Source organism: Anser anser (genome assembly GCF_964211835.1).
Source record: "Anser anser genome assembly, chromosome: 23".
NCBI classification, from domain to species: domain Eukaryota; kingdom Metazoa; phylum Chordata; class Aves; order Anseriformes; family Anatidae; genus Anser; species Anser anser.
Genome location: NC_139744.1, coordinates 6,678,939 through 6,695,462, shown reverse-complemented (window position 1 = coordinate 6,695,462; position 16,524 = coordinate 6,678,939). Strand labels below are relative to the sequence as shown.

Here is a 16,524-nt window from a genome sequence, read left to right as displayed (position 1 = left end):
GTCACTGGTAGAACTATTGACTAATGTTTGACAAAACCAGTGCATGAGGGGGTGTGGGATGTGAGGGGGGGATTAGAAATGTTCAAGATTTTGGCTTCTTATAGACCCGTAGGCTTCAGAGTTCAGCTATTGGATTTTAAATCAGTTGGCTTGTGCATCATACTGGGTTTGTACTGGTACTAGTAGGGAGTTGTGTCATCACCATTCAACAACCTCTATAGAAATGTAGGTATATTACCTTTGTCATCATTTCCTGCCAGGCTTTTATTTTGGAAAAGAAAAATAAACATACATTTGCTTGACAAGACCAAGACCGAAGTCACTGCTGGTGGTGGAGCCAGGTCAGGCCAGCTGTGCTCTGGTGCCCAGGATGATGGTGGGCTGGCTGTGAGCAGGTGACCAGCAGACATGCTGTGGGCCTCTTGTTGGCTTTGTTCCTTTCTGCCATCCTTACCTAAGGTCTTACTGATGTGCAAAAGATTACGAGAGGGAAGGAGGAAACGGCTGTGTTGAAAGCTCCACGGAGACTCAGGAAGGGCAAAGGCTGTGTTGTTGAAGGGGTGTGCTGGCAGTTAGTGACAGATGTTCCCTCTTCTTGCCCCAAAGTCTTGATCAGCCTTCCTAGATCATCGCAGGACAGTACACGGTGACAGCGCGAAGCACTCCGATAGCGCCAGCTCTGCTGTGTCTGGCCGGTGACACTGACGAACAGAGCAGAGGGAAGAGTGAATTCTGTGCTTGTCCTGTAAAACAGCGAGGAGTTGGGAACCTTCCTCTTCTGGTGTCTGGGCTGTGAGCCCTGTGGGGGCATTCCACGTCCATCACTGCATCTCTGTAATGTAATTGAGTAGAGAGAGCAGGGAGGGAACCACAGTTCTCTGGGGATTTGCACAGCCTCCTTGAATCAACATTTCAGGAGTGCGACTGCAGCCACAGCGAGGGTTATTGGTTAACATGGTAACTAAAAATAAATCAATCAGTGGATTACAAACAAATAGTTCTCTTCTCAAAGGGGAGGTTAAAAGCAAAACAGGTAGAAGAATCATTGGGTTCCTAAGTGCCAGACACATGTAAAAATATACATATCTCCCATCAAATGGAAAATGTCTTTTTTAAGAGGCAAGATACCAGTATCCGGCCTTCCAGTGGCTACCAAGTCATGGGCTTACAAAAATCACCGTCCCCATCCATGTTACAAAATGAGGAAGCTCTTTATGATGAGAATTAATGCAGTTATTATTCATGTTATGAATCCAGCTGCCCTTTATTGTCAAAAGAACATTATTGCTCCGTAAGAGCTCCATTGGTAGTCTTAGAATCTGCTGAGATCCATCCTAAGTATGATTAATTTCCATTATATTTCTGTCTAGTTTATAATGGGGCATAGAGCAATCTGAGTCCTGGAGCAGGTAATGTTTCAAAATAAAATAATACAAGTTAAATGTAATGCAGATGTTACGGCATGTCAGATTCTATTTGTATGACTACCAGAAGATGGGACTATGATAAATGATGGTAGAAAGTAAATGTGCCTAAACATTTGCAAGAGGGTATTTATTTCTGGTGATCTTTAAGACAAGAGGACCAGGAAACAAGGGGCTGCAGATGCTGCAGGCGCGGGTGGCAGAGCTAGGGGAGGTGAGGAGTAACAGAGGTCTCAGGCAGTGCAGCTCAGGGATAGCAATCTGTGTGTCAGGGCTGGAATAACCAATATGCTGATTTGTTCTAATAATATTAAGTCAGTATAACGTTTTTTTGTAGGTATGTCTGGGCTAGTAGAGTAGCTAGCGGTATAGCGTTCTTAACAGACTGGGCATATAGAGCTTCTGAGGCACAGTTATGAAGATTATAAAAAGCTGAGCCTACATCTTTGCTTGGCTGTTCTGTATTCAGCTGAACCTGAAACAAGGGTGATTGGTGTAGAATGACTTCACTGCAACCTTTTCCTTGTTTATAACAGAAATTTGAGAAACATAAGGGGCTTTTAAAGATAATAACATTGGATTAACACCGCATTGTATGATCATGCTTTGGAAGGATGCTTTCCGCTCTGTTTGTATGATAATGCAGTCATAGGAAAATGAGTTAGCATGCCAGCTTCCTTGGAGTGTGTTTCTAATTTTATTTATTTTTGTTTTTAAAAAGAATGACTTCTTAAAACCAAGCAGCATCTACCTGTTGGTAACTTCCCCAATGGATGCCAAAGGAAACTAGACATTCCTACCTGTCCTGGTTCCAGTTAGGACAGAGTTAATTTTTCCTCATAGTAGCTGGTAGGGTGCTATGTTTTGGATTAGGATGAGAAGAGCGCTGATAACATGCTGATGTTTCAATTGTTGCAGAGCAGTGTTTACACCAGGCCAAGGACTTTTCGGCTTCTCGCTCTGTCCTGCCAGCGAGCAGGCTGGGGGTGCAGCAGGAGCTGGGAGGGGACAGACCCAGGACAGCTGACCCAAACTGGCCAAAGGGGTATTCCATACCATCTGACGTCATGCTAAACAATATATAGGGGTGGCTGGCCGGGGTGGGGGGCCGGCTGCTCGGGGATAGGCTGGGCATCGGTCAGCGGGTGGTGAGCAATTGCATTGTGCATCACTTGTTTTCTTACACATTATTATTATTATTACTATTATCATTATCACTATTATTATTATTATTGTTATTATTATATTCCTGTCTTAATAAACTGTCTTTATCTCAACTCACAGGCTTCACTTTCCCGTTTCTCTCCCCCATCCCAGAGAGGGAGGGGGGAGGGTGAGCGAACGGCTGTGTGGTGTTTAGCTGCCAGCCGGGTTAAACCACAACACTACCCTACAATGAAATGAGGTCACCTAGGGCAAAGTAAAATCATGCTGTTGAAGAGGGGAAGTACTGCAAGGCATTATTTTCATTTAGGAGTGGCCGAGCCACACAATGCTCTCTACATGACTGCTTTGGTCATTGCTAAAAGCAAGATTCTTAGGGAAGCCATAAATATTTCTGATTTCAGGTTACAAGCTCCCAGGTTTAGTTCCTGCTGCTAGAAATCTGATCACAGTCAGCATCTCTACCATCACCCGTCAGTAAAAGCACAGTAGTCCATCAAAAATCTTCAGGGATTTCAGTTATTACACTCACTGCAGACATGTGGCCTTTTCTCCATCTTTTCATCATGCACACACTTGAGCACCCTGCAATACTTGCATGGTATTCAGCCTCCTGTTTGGATTGTTGCCCATTTTCTGGACTTATCTTTTTTAATATCAAGCACATTGCCATGAAGCATCTTGTGGGCAACTGTGTTGACCACAAAAATCAGATTGTTCCCTCCAGAAGGACAGAGATGCTGTATGCCCTGACCCCTGTGGTGCATGCAAAGGAATGAAGCATTACGGCTGCTTTGTGTTCCTATTGATTCCATGAATAAATGATAGGCTCCATGTAATGATGAAGTGGTAACTATAGTTTCCTTAAGGGTGTAAATGCTGAGCTAAATATTTCAAACCTGCATAAATAATTGAAGTATCAACCTCCCTTCAACAGAAGGAGATTGGGGTTATAATTTTGTCTCTCCCTGAATGATCTTCTGCCTTTTTGGTGCAAAAAACTCATGCGGGAGCCACAAATTATTTAGGAGGTTGGCTGCTGTGTTTGTTTTTGTACCCAAACCAGATTTTTGTTTCTTCTGCAAGCCTGTCAGCAAAGCATTTTAGTATTGCTCTGACACATAATAGCACAGGTGGGCTGTGCTCATACTACAAGGAATACCTTGCTAAGGTTCAAATATCCAAATCCTTAATGCTCTCCCACTTGGGCTTTTTATTCCTTTATGGATTTCATGACAGAAGGGAAATCCAGGGACTTGAAGAGTCTTGTCTTCATGATAATGAAAGGTTTCTTTAATTATTCTTTAAGAAACTTGTCAGAGGTAAAGAGAGCATCAAGAAAAGAGATCACATTGCCAGAGGACTCCAGGGGACCTCAGAAGGAGACCTGAGAGATGGTCTCAGGAGGCTGGGGAAAGTGCAGGAAGGAATAAACTCATATTTTTTCCACCAGGAAAGTCTGCTTTTGTCTGTGAGGAAGAGGTTAACACAGATAGAGCAGGACGTGGAGGAGAATGATTTAGGAAACGGTTGTAGAGATAAATCCCATCTAGGCCTCTAGTTACAGAGTGCTCGTGGGCAGGCAGTTCTGGAAGGTAAGCTTCCTATCTCCTTCCTGCTCTTACGTTATCTCAGTTAACTCTGTGAGGATAATTATCTTCTTGGGAACACAAAAATGTAACAGTGTCAGCATCCCAGGTGAATCCACCACCTCCCGTGAGTCAGTATCCTGGCTTCCGGATGCTTTTAAAGCCACATGCCTCTGAACAAGGCAGAACAAAGCATTAAAAAAGAGGAAAAAGACCTATAGGCTCTGGGCAAGTACTGTTCTTTTACTGCTTGGTTTTTGGGTGCATTTATTAGAGGAGGTGAGATTTTATGTTATTTTTTTCCCCCTGCTCTCCAGCATTTTCCAAACTGGCACAGGGTTCTCAGTAGCTGAGCCACAGAAAACTCCCCTGAAACCCGTTTTGTCCTGTCAGTCTGTCGGATTTTACTTGCTGTCTTCGGAGGAGAGGCTTTCTCAGGTAGTCTTCTAAGAAACCATCCACAACAACAGGAACACTGACATATAAATACCATCACAGCGTCACCATTTTGTGGCACTTTGCTAGAGACAGCAAGATGTTATATGCTTTGTTGTAAAGGGCATTGAAGGAGAAAAACTGTAGATCCCTCCCTAGCAGTTTGTGTAAATTCTGCAAAGGAAGTGAGAGAATTTGCACCTTTGGGTAAGCGTCTGTAGTAAACCTGTAATGGTTCGTAGTAACAGAAGTCGTGTGGTTCTTCCTAGCAAAGCACTTGCCTTCACAGCATATTTCTGCGTGGGGTTGATTGATTTGTAGCGTGGGTGATAGCAATGGTTTGGTGTCTTGTGTCCTGGTAAGATATTAATGAAGTCAGGCTGTGCTTCCAAAATGTTTGCTATGTTAATCTTCCAGTGAGTTCCTCTAGTGATACCATAATGCAGTGTAGTTCTAACCAATAGAAGAAGATATATGAGAAATATTGTGAAGTACCCAAGCAGCAGATAGTGTTTACTGACGCATATGGAAATTCCCATAGGCTGGGAGTACAAGCAGAGTAGTTAGAGACAGGAAAAGCATCCTGTTGGGAAGAGATCCTTGGCGCTTATCCCTCAAACTGTTTCTGTCAAGAAAGAGAGAGAAAAATAGTGAGGTTAGAAACTGCTAAATGCATGGCTTGGTTGAGAAACTTTGTCCTGAGGGGGTACAAACTAGGTATTTTGAAATTCTGAACCATGGGAGTGTATAATATACCTCACAGTAACTTTTTAATTTTCATAGAACTCTGATGAAGAATGAGTCTAAGTAAAGAACAGGTGTTTAACCTTCCTATCGTTTTCTTAGAGTTCATAGGTCTGAAAGTAAGCAGGAAAAATTAAGTCAAATATAAATGTGTGTATTGTTATTCAGTGTATATGATTGTGTGGCAAAGTGCAGAAGAGGTTGAAAGGTACTTCTTATCTCATGTTAGCTAGAAGCAGGTTTAATAAACCTTTAATAGGAGCTGGTGGCCATTTATACAAATGCTCAGAGTTACGAATGGGGGAGCACTGCAGTGGATGACCTCCCTGAGCCGTCACTCTGCGTGGGACAAATCTCTTGTCTGTGTTGAGGGGTTGTAGCTGGATGTGGCAAGGGGTTCCCTGATCCCAGTTAAATTTCCTGGTTAATCTGAGCTGCAGGTGTGAACTGTGTCTGCAGGTAGACCTAAGTGGCTGCAAGAGAAGTGATTGCACGATGGAGGGCCCCAGGCTTGCTAGCTTTCACATGCTGCGACGGGCAATTAGAGCACAGAGCAGCAGGCAAGCCTTCCCTGTGGATAGCATAAGCTTGCCCCAGGATCCCTTTGTGTTTGCAAAGAAAATTATGCAGTCCGGGATGAAAACCTTGCCACCAGGCCTTCAATTGGGAAGGCTAGCCAAGGCATCTGGATGGAATCCAATTTGAGTTTAGGTGACTGTACTCATGCTTTTAGCTGCCTGAGTCTCATCGGCAGGTAAAACTGCTCCTGGTCAGCTATTTCAGACAAGCCATGTGTGAACTCCTTTATTTCCAATTTCTTTTAAAAGAGTTTTAATTCAGTTTAAAAGTGTGCTTAATGAATATAACTAGTGTCTCAGGTGTAGATGGACTAAAAATGGCCTTGCAAAGGTCTCTAAGTGATACACTTAACCTGCCGGGGTTTGCCTGTGCAGCCATTTTATTGCTTTTTCTAATCTCCTGAACCTCCCTGTGTAAAAGCATCGGAGATGAGTTCTCAGTAATACCTGGCTCAGGAACAACTGGTGTAAGCAGCACAGAACAATAGCTTAGTCAGGTGGGGTGGTCTGCTCTCTTGGGTGAGCTGAGGCCTTCGAAGTACATTGCTAATGGTGTGTAATTGCTTTCTGAATCGGCCTTTTGGAGAGAGTAATTGTATTATAGGAGCTACTGAACCTCACTGCATGATCTTGCAGAGAAGTGCTAAGCTGATAGATTCCCTTTCATGAAGTACACTCATCATTCAGTGAGCTGTGCTGCAATGTACCCTTCTTAGCCAAGGCTCTCCACTTTTTAATCCTCTACCGCTGCATTACCAGCCACTCCCCCAGAGCTGTGATTTTTGTTTTATGTTGGAGTTTAAATCAAAATCTCCATCTCTCCAACTTCAGGTACAGCTACAGCATGACCAATTTTCCTGCAGACAACCTCAGTTCTAAGGAACGTTGTTTTTTACTTTGAACTACTTAGTAAAGCACATAATGGTGAACTTGACAAATTTCTCCAGTGTTACTCAAATGATCTTGTCTCCATTTGAAATGAGCAATCTCCTCTAACACTTCAGCCTAGGAACATAACCTGGAAGACCTTGGATAATTGATTTTACTCATGGAAATTTTGCGTTTTCTGTCTAATTCGGAGAAATGCAACCCCCTTGTTCATGCATGTTCTAGATCAAAGTCGTGGAGATTTGTTCTTGGTGGGAATGGAGCCCTGTCCTGCTCGAGCGGACCACCAGGGAGCCCAGCATGGTTTTAAGATTTTCTAATTTTAGGTTTTAGTTTTTCTAATGAGTTGGGGCAGAATTTGTTTCCAAAACGGACGCAATGCACACTATTCCAAGCAGTTGTCATTAAGTGCTGCGCTCCTTTGGTTTTGATTGTCTGCTGTTATTGTATTTTTTTTTAACGTTGCTTTGATTTGATTATTCTGGCTGATGTAAAGTTGAAGATTCTTTACTGCTCTGATTGCACGATGTTGTGTTTTCTCTTGCTTTAATAAGAGGCTTGCCAATTGGTTTTTCATGATTCATCTCTGGATGTCTTGAGGCCTCTTAATTTTGATGAGAATTTCACAGCTTATATTTTCACAGTGTTTAAGATGAGTGCTTATTAAGCTTATCATGATCCTTAGGCATCAGCTCAGCAAGATACCTAAGCTTGTGAGTGATTTTTAGTATATGAGTAGTTCCAGGGATTTCAAGGGAATTTACTGCACATATCTTTTAAGATAGACATAACCGTATGTAATGTGCTGAATTGGGGCCTTTGTTCTTTATGAACTCCTGCAATAACAAATTACAGCTTTGGCTTTGTCTCAGGAATGGTTTCTTCTTGTGTTGTTTGAGATTTGCCAGACTCAGTCATTCAGAAATCATGAGTTTGCACTTCCCTACCATTCAAGACATGGACTGAACAATCAAGGAATATTTTAAAAGAAAAGCTGTTGGAATCATTCTTTTATTTGATTGAAGAGCCTTTAAGGGTTGCCTTTTTTTTTTTTTTTAACATCATGTCTGAAAATCAAGCACTTAAATTGGACTGCTGAAGACTTCACTGATTTCATTGATCATGCTGATCATTGCATTGATCGTGATGATGCTGAAGACTTCATTGATTTCTAGGAGCCAGAAAAACACAAGCTGTGATTCTCAGTAGAAGGAATCTTGTACAGGTCTCAGCTCCAGAGAGGTTTAAGACTTTTCAGTGAAATCTCGAGTTGTCCAATATGAACTTTTCCCAGAAGGATACCAGTTTTAGTGAAAGACTACTAATTAAAAGAAGTGTTTGCCTGTTAGGGAGAATACAGTCTGTACTGTACTTTAGATAAGGGTATTGAGACCAAACTTGCTTAATGCTCAGACTGTTGAACCTCAGAAATATCTTTGGAGCAGGCTCTGGTGAGCAAAATAGGACATACACAGGGAAACTTCAAACACTGACAAACAGCTGAGTACACTTAACTGTGTTTCTGCCTACATATAAATGTGTTTCCCATCTATCTTGGAGGTGGAATCAGGCAGCTGACAGACTGGCTTTAATCTGCTGTAGAAGGAACCACGTATTTCATGGGGCTAGAGAATCCTGCAACTTGCAGGTGGAGCAGTATGGTCCCAAGTACATCCAGGGCTCCCAAAACTATCAGTCACTAAGACAGCATGATTCAGTTCCAAGCTCTCCAGTGCCTGTGTTGTTATAAAATCCTCCTTCCTGCTATACTTGGGCACCAGTGTCCCCTAGCCCTGCAACAGAGAAGAAAATCTTTCCTATCCTGCAGGAATTTGGGGAACTCAGCAATCACCTAGCCTGAGTCTTTTATTTTCTGTTTCTCTTAATGGTGAAAGTTACTGACTGAGCCCAAAGTAAAGTACGTTTCTCTGAGATGTGGAAAGTAACCATCTAAGAACGAAGTATTTAAACTGCTCACATGCTGGTTATTTTGCAATGATTTCGCCTTCTTGCCTGCTAGAATTAATCCACTCCAAACAGTTAATGATGGTATTTATCTGTGGCTCTTTCCTGTTGGCAATCAGTATTCCAGTCAGTGGACTCATGGGTTTCTTGTTGTGTACTGAGAATTAGCAGCTAGCTAAATGCTTTCCTAGCTGCATTGAACCTGCCAACCTGCCTTTTTTTTTTTTTTTGCTTATATTTCCATAGGCAGATGTTGGATTTGTTACCATCTTGTGTGATTTATGAAGGCTGTTGGTTTTATTTTTAATATAGGGGAAAAATAAAGGGAAAAAATGTAAATTACAAACACAAAGTAATTTACATGATAAAGCTTTAAAGAAAATTTAAAAATAAGACAAAAGAACAGCTAGTGGCTACATTGTCAGTTGACTGACACTAATCGTTTTCTTCTGTGTAAGAGAAACAACCTTCTCAATGTATCGGGTTTAAATTAAATCCCCTTGGCTTGGTCTTTCTAGGGATGGAGTAGTTGGAACATGACAATAGTAGTAATAAAAAAACCAAATCCAAATCCCCCCCTCCCCCCCATGACTGCTTAAGAAACAAAGGGCTGGTGACTCTAAGCATGCTTTAGATGTTTCTGCTGATGGCACACACATGATCTGTGGAGATATTCAAAACAGATCTCATACTGATACTGCAAACAGCAGCATGGTTGTGGCAGCTGGGCATTTCTAGAGGTCGTTTCCATCAGCCCAAGCTCTGATTCACCTAATCCACAACAAAACAAAGCCTCCTGGGGAAGTTTGTGATCAAAGGAAGGCTCCATAATAAGAACTCTGTTTAGAGCTAATGAGGTGGAATTGTGGTTTAATTAAATACCAACCGATTGCTATCGCTGCATGTTTACTGGAGGCAATGGCAGCTGCCTGTGAATTACCGGCTGGACCCAGGTCTAGTTCATGTAGCAGAACTCTTGCAATTTATTTTGTTTAGACTTAAGCTAATCAGAACAGGGTGCTTTTCCGGTGGTCTGGACGTCTTTATCAGATTGTTCATGTGATTCGCAACAACACTGAAGGGCTGGGAGTTTGGAAGGCAGAGACTAATGGAAACTTCCTTATAAAATTGGCTGAAGCCACCCTGGCATCCTTGAGAGGTCAAAAGTTGGTTGTGGGAGCACTGGAGAGCTGGGAAGTTACAGCTGATTCTGTTTTATTTCCCCATAGGACAGCTCTTCCTTTATAGGCCAGTTGCCATCAGCTCGCTGCACGCCAAGGCTGGCCGAGCAGCCTGGAAACACTTGTGAGCTTTGGGGTCATGCTGCCCATCTAGTCTAACAGAAACCATGAGATTTCCTTGAGCTAACCCCTGTTTGAATTAGTGCATGGTCAGCAGAGAAACTTCCCAGCTTTATTTTCAGGTTGTAAGTGATGAAGAATCCACTGCAGCTGATCAGAACCCACTGATAAATTATTTCATTATATTGTTATCCGTTTGTCTAGTAACGAAAATTTCTCTAGTGTCTCATATTTCTTGTGTAAATTGTATGTTATTTATTATTATATCATAGTATACACTGTTACTGGTTATTATTAACTGCTGCCTTTAGGGGAGATTTCTTCCTGATGTTCTCAGTATCCTCCTAACTACATCGGCTGCTCTTTAATAACATTGAATAAATTTATAGCAGTCATTAGCCTGTGTTTCGTACAAGAATTACTAGCCCAGTCCACAGTAGGACTCACCATCGCAAGCAGAGACATCTGGAGAATTCAAGAGGAGGAGAAGAAGCATGTAAAGAAAATTTTAGTTTTCCTTGGCACTCTTGCCAAAAGCCTTCCCTCAGATTCCAGCAAAGATGTGTCCTGTGTTCCTTGCTGGAAGCTGAAGGAAGAAAGCAGTGAAGGATCCTTAGTCCCTTCCAAAGAAGGAAAGGAAATAGGGTAGTTGGGCCCTGTGTGTCTTGTTGGGCGGTGGGACGCTCCAGGATTTGTAGTCCTTTCCCATCCTCTGCGTTATGCTCTAAAACCTGCAACTCTCAGGTGTTTCCTTCCCTTTTTGTTCTCTCTCTCCACCGAAATGCTGCGCCGTGGCATAACTCCCTGCACACCCTGCAGTCCCCTCAGAGCTGCGCTCACCTGCAGCACCTGATGCCCAGCACCCCTGGCCTACGCAGAACGAGCTCGGTGTGGGCTGTGACAGGAGAAGAAGCAGCCCCACTGAAAAGTCACAACTTCTGGGAGGTAACGAGTAAGGGAGGAGATTGGGATCCTGTCTGTGGGCTAACAGAGGATCTTTATACCGTCGTGCCATTCAGGCTGCTCTGTGATGAAGATGCTTTGTGGAAAGTGACAAGTTATAAATATTTATATCTTCAGATGTTTCCTCTTCTAGATAAGAGCCCTTTTACACTAGTGGAGTTCTGGCTTACATTTACTGGAGGGAACCTGGGTCCACCTCAGGTGCTGTACAGGGTGAGGATTTTCACAGTCCTGGCTCCTGTTAAAATTAATTTCCTCCCCTCTCAGACACTGTTAAATGTGACATATTCCTCTATTAAAAGAAGCCTTTGCTGTTCTCTCTGCTGTTTTTCTACCTCATTACACACACACCATCGATTAAGCAACAATGGCACTTAGGAAAAGGCAAAATGGTTTGGAAGTAATTGACCTCTCTTTGGTTTTGGTGGAAGGAATCATAATCTATAGCAGTGACGCATCTGTCTGTCTGCCATGCGCTTCTTGCAAGGAAACACAAAACTGCTAAGGACTCTTGCATTTCAGAATATATTTGAAAACAGTTCCTTCTCTGATTTAAAAAATAAAAATAATAAAAACAAAAATTTGCTAAGTTACAGTGTAGAAAAGTTGGAGATATCAAAGTCCATTTCTGGGAAAAAATGATTCTTGTTTCTTCAAGTGGAGCCAATATTCACAGTATAATCATGGGAAGAGTCTTATGCACAGGTTCTGGCATCTTTCTTCTGCACTTCTCAGCTGTGCTGAGCAGTGCTGACCATGGTACGACATTGCTGAGGCATTTTGAATTTCATCTGCTGTGATATCAGTGCATGAAGAAAATCCTGCTGTGAACTGTCTGCATCCAAGCATGTTGATGACGGATGGACGGATCGGCTGGTTCTTACTGCCCTTGCAGTTGGACCCATTGGAAGGGAATTTGTCCTTAACGGGAAAGAGGGATGAGGTCACAGGAGGGCTTTTGTGGTGCTGAATGCTTACGCTGTAATGGGAGTTACTCATGGAGAGCAAGTGAAGATGTAACCTACGGCAGATTGCAAGGACCAGAATAAAGGGTAAGATGGGGCCAGATTAGGGACAGCAGAGTCGGAGAATGTCCTGAATGTGTCCTGAGGAGGAGAAGAGAGTCAGATTTGTACTTAATATCAGATATTTGGGGGAAAGATAGAAAAGAGGCATAATCAATGGGAATTTGATGTTTGCTACATCTCATCACGCAGCCTGGAAATCACAGACCCATATGTAGCTAGGCTGTGCATAAACTTAACACTAAGATGAGTTTTTCAGAGAAGTTACAGTTCAGGCATTGTAAACATGTCTCTGTTTGGGCACTGAAATCCATCAGTGAGTGTGTTCCCTCTCCAGCTGGGGCAGGTCCTCCCTGGTACTGTCTGGGGGCTGTTGGCCTCACCAGTGCGTTGCTAATGAGGTGCATATACAAACTCCCCAAAAAACATCAGTCTTAGGTGAACATCAGTGGTACAGGCTGAAAGGGAGATTGTGGTCATTCTGTCAGTAACTACTGTTGCAAAGAGCAGAGAAATAAAGAGCTCCAAACCTGAGAGGAACAAAAACGATGGATGATCTGATTCAGACAGGAAAGAAAGTCAAAAACTGATTCAAGAAACAGAGCAGTGATCTGGAGAGAAATGTAAGTAGTGTCTGAGTTGTGGGCACTGACAGGAAAAATATAAATGCTTGTAGAGTAAGAAAAGAGGCTGCTTCACAGAGGTATGCAATCAATTACTAGAATAGGTGAGTAAGAAGGACTGGTTGAAACTAGTTCACTGAAATGGCTTTTTGACACACTGATGGATTTGTGGCTGAGCAGATGCCTTTGAGGAAAAAGTGACTGCTTTCCACCAAAAAAAAAAAAAAAAAAAAAAAAAAAAAAAAAAGCTTGAACTTCTGAAAACTAAATGTTTCACATACCTCTTAACACCAGATATTCTGCCAGGAAAACTTCAAGTATTTTTTGTGGCAACTCAAGGCAAAACAACTACGTTTTTCTTCTTTACTGTTTGCTTTGAGAACAATGAGCAGTGTCACAACTGACTCCTAGTTAGCAGGACGAGCAGGTTACATCTCTTCACAGAGACTGGCATCATCATGCTTATGGGCTGCAAGTGTGAGGAGGAAAAGAAGAAAATTTGTGGAACTAAAACTTCAACTGTCACAAAGGCCAGCAGCTTGGATGTTCCCTGTCAAACTGACAAACTCTGTCTGAAAGATGAGGAGCATTAAAGGCTACTGCAAAATTTCATGGGATAGCTCTGGAATTTCCTAAATTTCCTAAATCTCTGGAAAGCAAATCCAGATAAAAACTCTGCACTGTCTTATTAGCTTCTCGTGGGCGTGTGACATCAGTGGAGTGGCACAGGTGGGAAGGAGAAGTAGAAGGGACCTCAGGAAATCATCTGGTCCATCCTCCTGCTCAACACAGGCTCAGCATTGAACTGAGACCAGAATTCTTGGGGCTCGATTCCAGTTGGACCTTGAAAAAAAAAGATGGCACAATGCAAATACAAGAGGATATAACCATGTGCAATGCCAGGGCTTCTCCTTTCCAGCCACATGCTTCCTGCAAAGGAGCAAATGATGTCATTTGTGGGGTGTTCTTTCAAGGCCTGTGATGTCTCACTGGAAAATATCACTTGGCAATCAGCCACTAAAGCAAAGCAGTAATGATAATGCTGGGTGTTAAAGCCAGTTCCTTTTCAAAACAGAAAGTTAAGAAGAGATTGAGTTTAATCCACAACAGGCTCATGATTGACAGAATACAACAGCAAGAAAAAGAGCTATTAAGAAATGGGCAAATTCTGCCTTTTGGTTGACCCTGTGGAGCATGTTGAAGCTGGGAGGACAGTATCTTTCCAAAAAAGGAAAATTCCTGCCGAGATTCACAAAGGCTTTCTCAGCTTTAGCTGCCAAAATTGGTTTGTGGCAGGTGAAAGCGAATGAGTAACAGCTATGTGAGGACTGCAGCCTCCCATCTTCGTAGGAACAGCTTCAGGGACAGCAGCTAGCTTGTAACCAGACTCATGTCAGCAGCCTGGAGCCTCATTGGAGTCCATGGAGGGCTCAGCAGGCTATTAGTGAGATGTGGGAGCTATTTCAAATATTCTAGTTGTGTTGGCCCCAGGAAAGATCTCAAAAGCAACTCTGACTGGACCTAACTACTGTTTTCCTTTTGTTTCCATCTGAACTACAGGAATATAAATGAGCTATAGTCAATCTATGCCAGTCTACTGGGACTCTATGCCCAAAAGTCTGATCAAATTAACTTGAAGCACTTTAGCATACAAGTGTTTGGCTCTGTTCATTTTAACTTTACATAAATTCAAGCACTGAATCATAATTCAGCAGACAAGCGTTGAGAAAGATACAGCAAAAAGAGTCTGGATTTACCATTAACCAAACAGTGCTGGTGGCTGCCTCGCAGATTCACCATCCTGTTCTGGGACCCAGATGAGAGCTTCGTGTGAAGAAAAGGAAACCTAAAGGAAGACCAGGTCCCCACAAAGCATCAGGGGTGTACAGACCTGCCTCTGAATTCTGTGGGCAGGACGCTTATTGAAGGAGACAGATGTGAAATGGTGACACTGTGCCCGAGTTTGCCACTGACCCGTGCACCCAGCCCTGGGAAGTCAGAGCAGCACACGGGCCCTGAGTCACAGCTACTTATATTTTGTTGATGCTACCGGGTTTTTCAATTCTGCTTAATCTTTTGCACAAAGGACTTGTGAACCTTCAGGGCTGGTGATGCAGGGACAGAGATCTCTTTCTCCTCCATTTGTCACCTCCATGCTGCGTGGAAGGATGCTGCGGGCTGTCCCAGGAGACCTCGCGCTGCGCAGCAGCTCACCGCAGTGCCTCAGCGGGGGTACCGGCGCCTACTCAGTGACATTTCATTTCCTTTGTGTTACGTTTAGACCTGCGCTGTCACTGTGGTAGTGGCAGTATAGACCTGCACAGGGATGTGTCCTCTCTACCAGGCCCTGTGATAGAACAGATGAGAAACAACAAAATGTCAGCTGAGCCACCAGGAGCCAGAATGACTGACAGCCTGGGGAGGCGCGGCTGTGACTGCGCTGAATTGTCCCTTGAGAGTGCTTTGGTGTGTAGGTCTGCTGCAGGCAGATGTGTAAGGAGTTGGGACCTACATTTGTACACCTGCATGGGACAGGGGTGGGGAAGGGCAACCAGGAATGTGCAGAGAGGGATGGGGTCCCTGGCTTAGCACAGATTTGGGGAGGGAGAAATTGCTTGCAGACAGGTTTTCTAACTGCCTACAGGCTTGGGAGCATAAGCACATCAGAGGATGTTTGCCAGCTCATCCCTCTGTACTGGGTATTCTGAGCATCTCTCTTATTCCCATTTGGATTAGTTCAATTTACATGGCAAAATTTTTCTAACCACCAGCAAGGAAAACTCATCCTGAGATCAGAAAAATAATAACAGCAACTCTTAGTCCTTATACAGCACTCTGGAGCTTTCAGAGCGCTGAACAAACGTTAACTAATGAGTCAAGCTGTGCTACTTCTCCTGCCCCATCCCCAGCGATAAATGCTCCGCGTTAGAAACTTGCTGACATGTTGTGCTGTGGGTGCCTGGGGCAGAGGGCACTGTGGCTCAGAGCTGCGCTGCCTTTATGGTGCTGATGGGTAAAAATGGATCATAATGTCAGCAGGTATGGTCAAGGTATGTGCAGGGCCTGTCCTTTCTAGACTGGTGCAGTTGAAATGTGCTGGGGGGTAAGGTGCTGTTACGCCGCAGTGGCATCTATCTATAGGAAACAGGAGTCCTAGTCAAAGCCCGTGGCGTTGGAGTAAGCAAGGAAAAAACCCAAGGGCTATAACTGTGATTCTGTGTGCATTCCTCACAACCTAGAGCAGAATTTGGCCATTTGCTCTGTCATCTTTGTGTTTTTTAACAGTTGGCATTTTTGGCAGTTTCCCCATTGCCAGGGCAGTGCAGTACCATTGAGTGTTTATGGCAGCATCTGAGGATCCTACCCATCTTCTGGGGAGTTACCCCTGATGCAGTAGGTGTTGTCCTGTTACTTCTGAGACACTGCCTTTGCCTTAAACTCCTTTTGCTGTCCTCTTCCCTGCATCTCCCTAGGAGGGCGTGGACAGTCAGTTGCAATGCAAAATAAATATTAAACTTACTTATTCCTGTCATCATCCATGGGATGATGATTTTGGAGCTTCACCCAAAACGGAGGCTAATGTTTACAGTGAAAACCCGAGGCACAGCCCAGCAGAGAGAATGAAAAGGCAGAGCTCCATTGTAAATCCATCTTTAATCTCATTAACTGAAGCGTTTTGTGGCTTGAAGGGCTTGCTCTGTATTTACAGCATGATTAAATGCTTGAATAAATAACAGTTATTAAATGGGCAGTATTTACATGCTACTGAAGTGGGATAACACTTTTTTTTTTTTAACTCTTCCCTTTTCATTTTTTTCCCTACCA

The 16,524-nt window shown here is 43.3% G+C and overlaps 2 protein-coding genes and 1 long non-coding RNA gene across 3 annotated transcripts in view; 2 read left to right on the top strand and 1 right to left on the bottom strand.

Moving 5' to 3' along the window:
* LOC310885452 (acid-sensing ion channel 2) overlaps nt 1-16,524 on the top strand; it is a 504,402-nt gene that overhangs the window by 167,597 nt on the left and 320,281 nt on the right. The window lies entirely within an intron of this gene.
* The window catches only part of LOC310885454 (uncharacterized protein), a 369,789-nt gene that overhangs the window by 76,422 nt on the left and 276,843 nt on the right, over nt 1-16,524 (bottom strand). The gene's annotated exons all lie outside the window — the stretch shown is intronic.
* LOC310885465 overlaps nt 18-16,524 on the top strand; it is a 46,286-nt gene continuing 29,779 nt past the window's right edge. The window contains exon 1 of the long non-coding RNA XR_014574821.1: nt 18-16,524. This exon is cut by the window's right edge and continues 25,266 nt beyond it. This is a non-coding gene — a long non-coding RNA (uncharacterized lncRNA).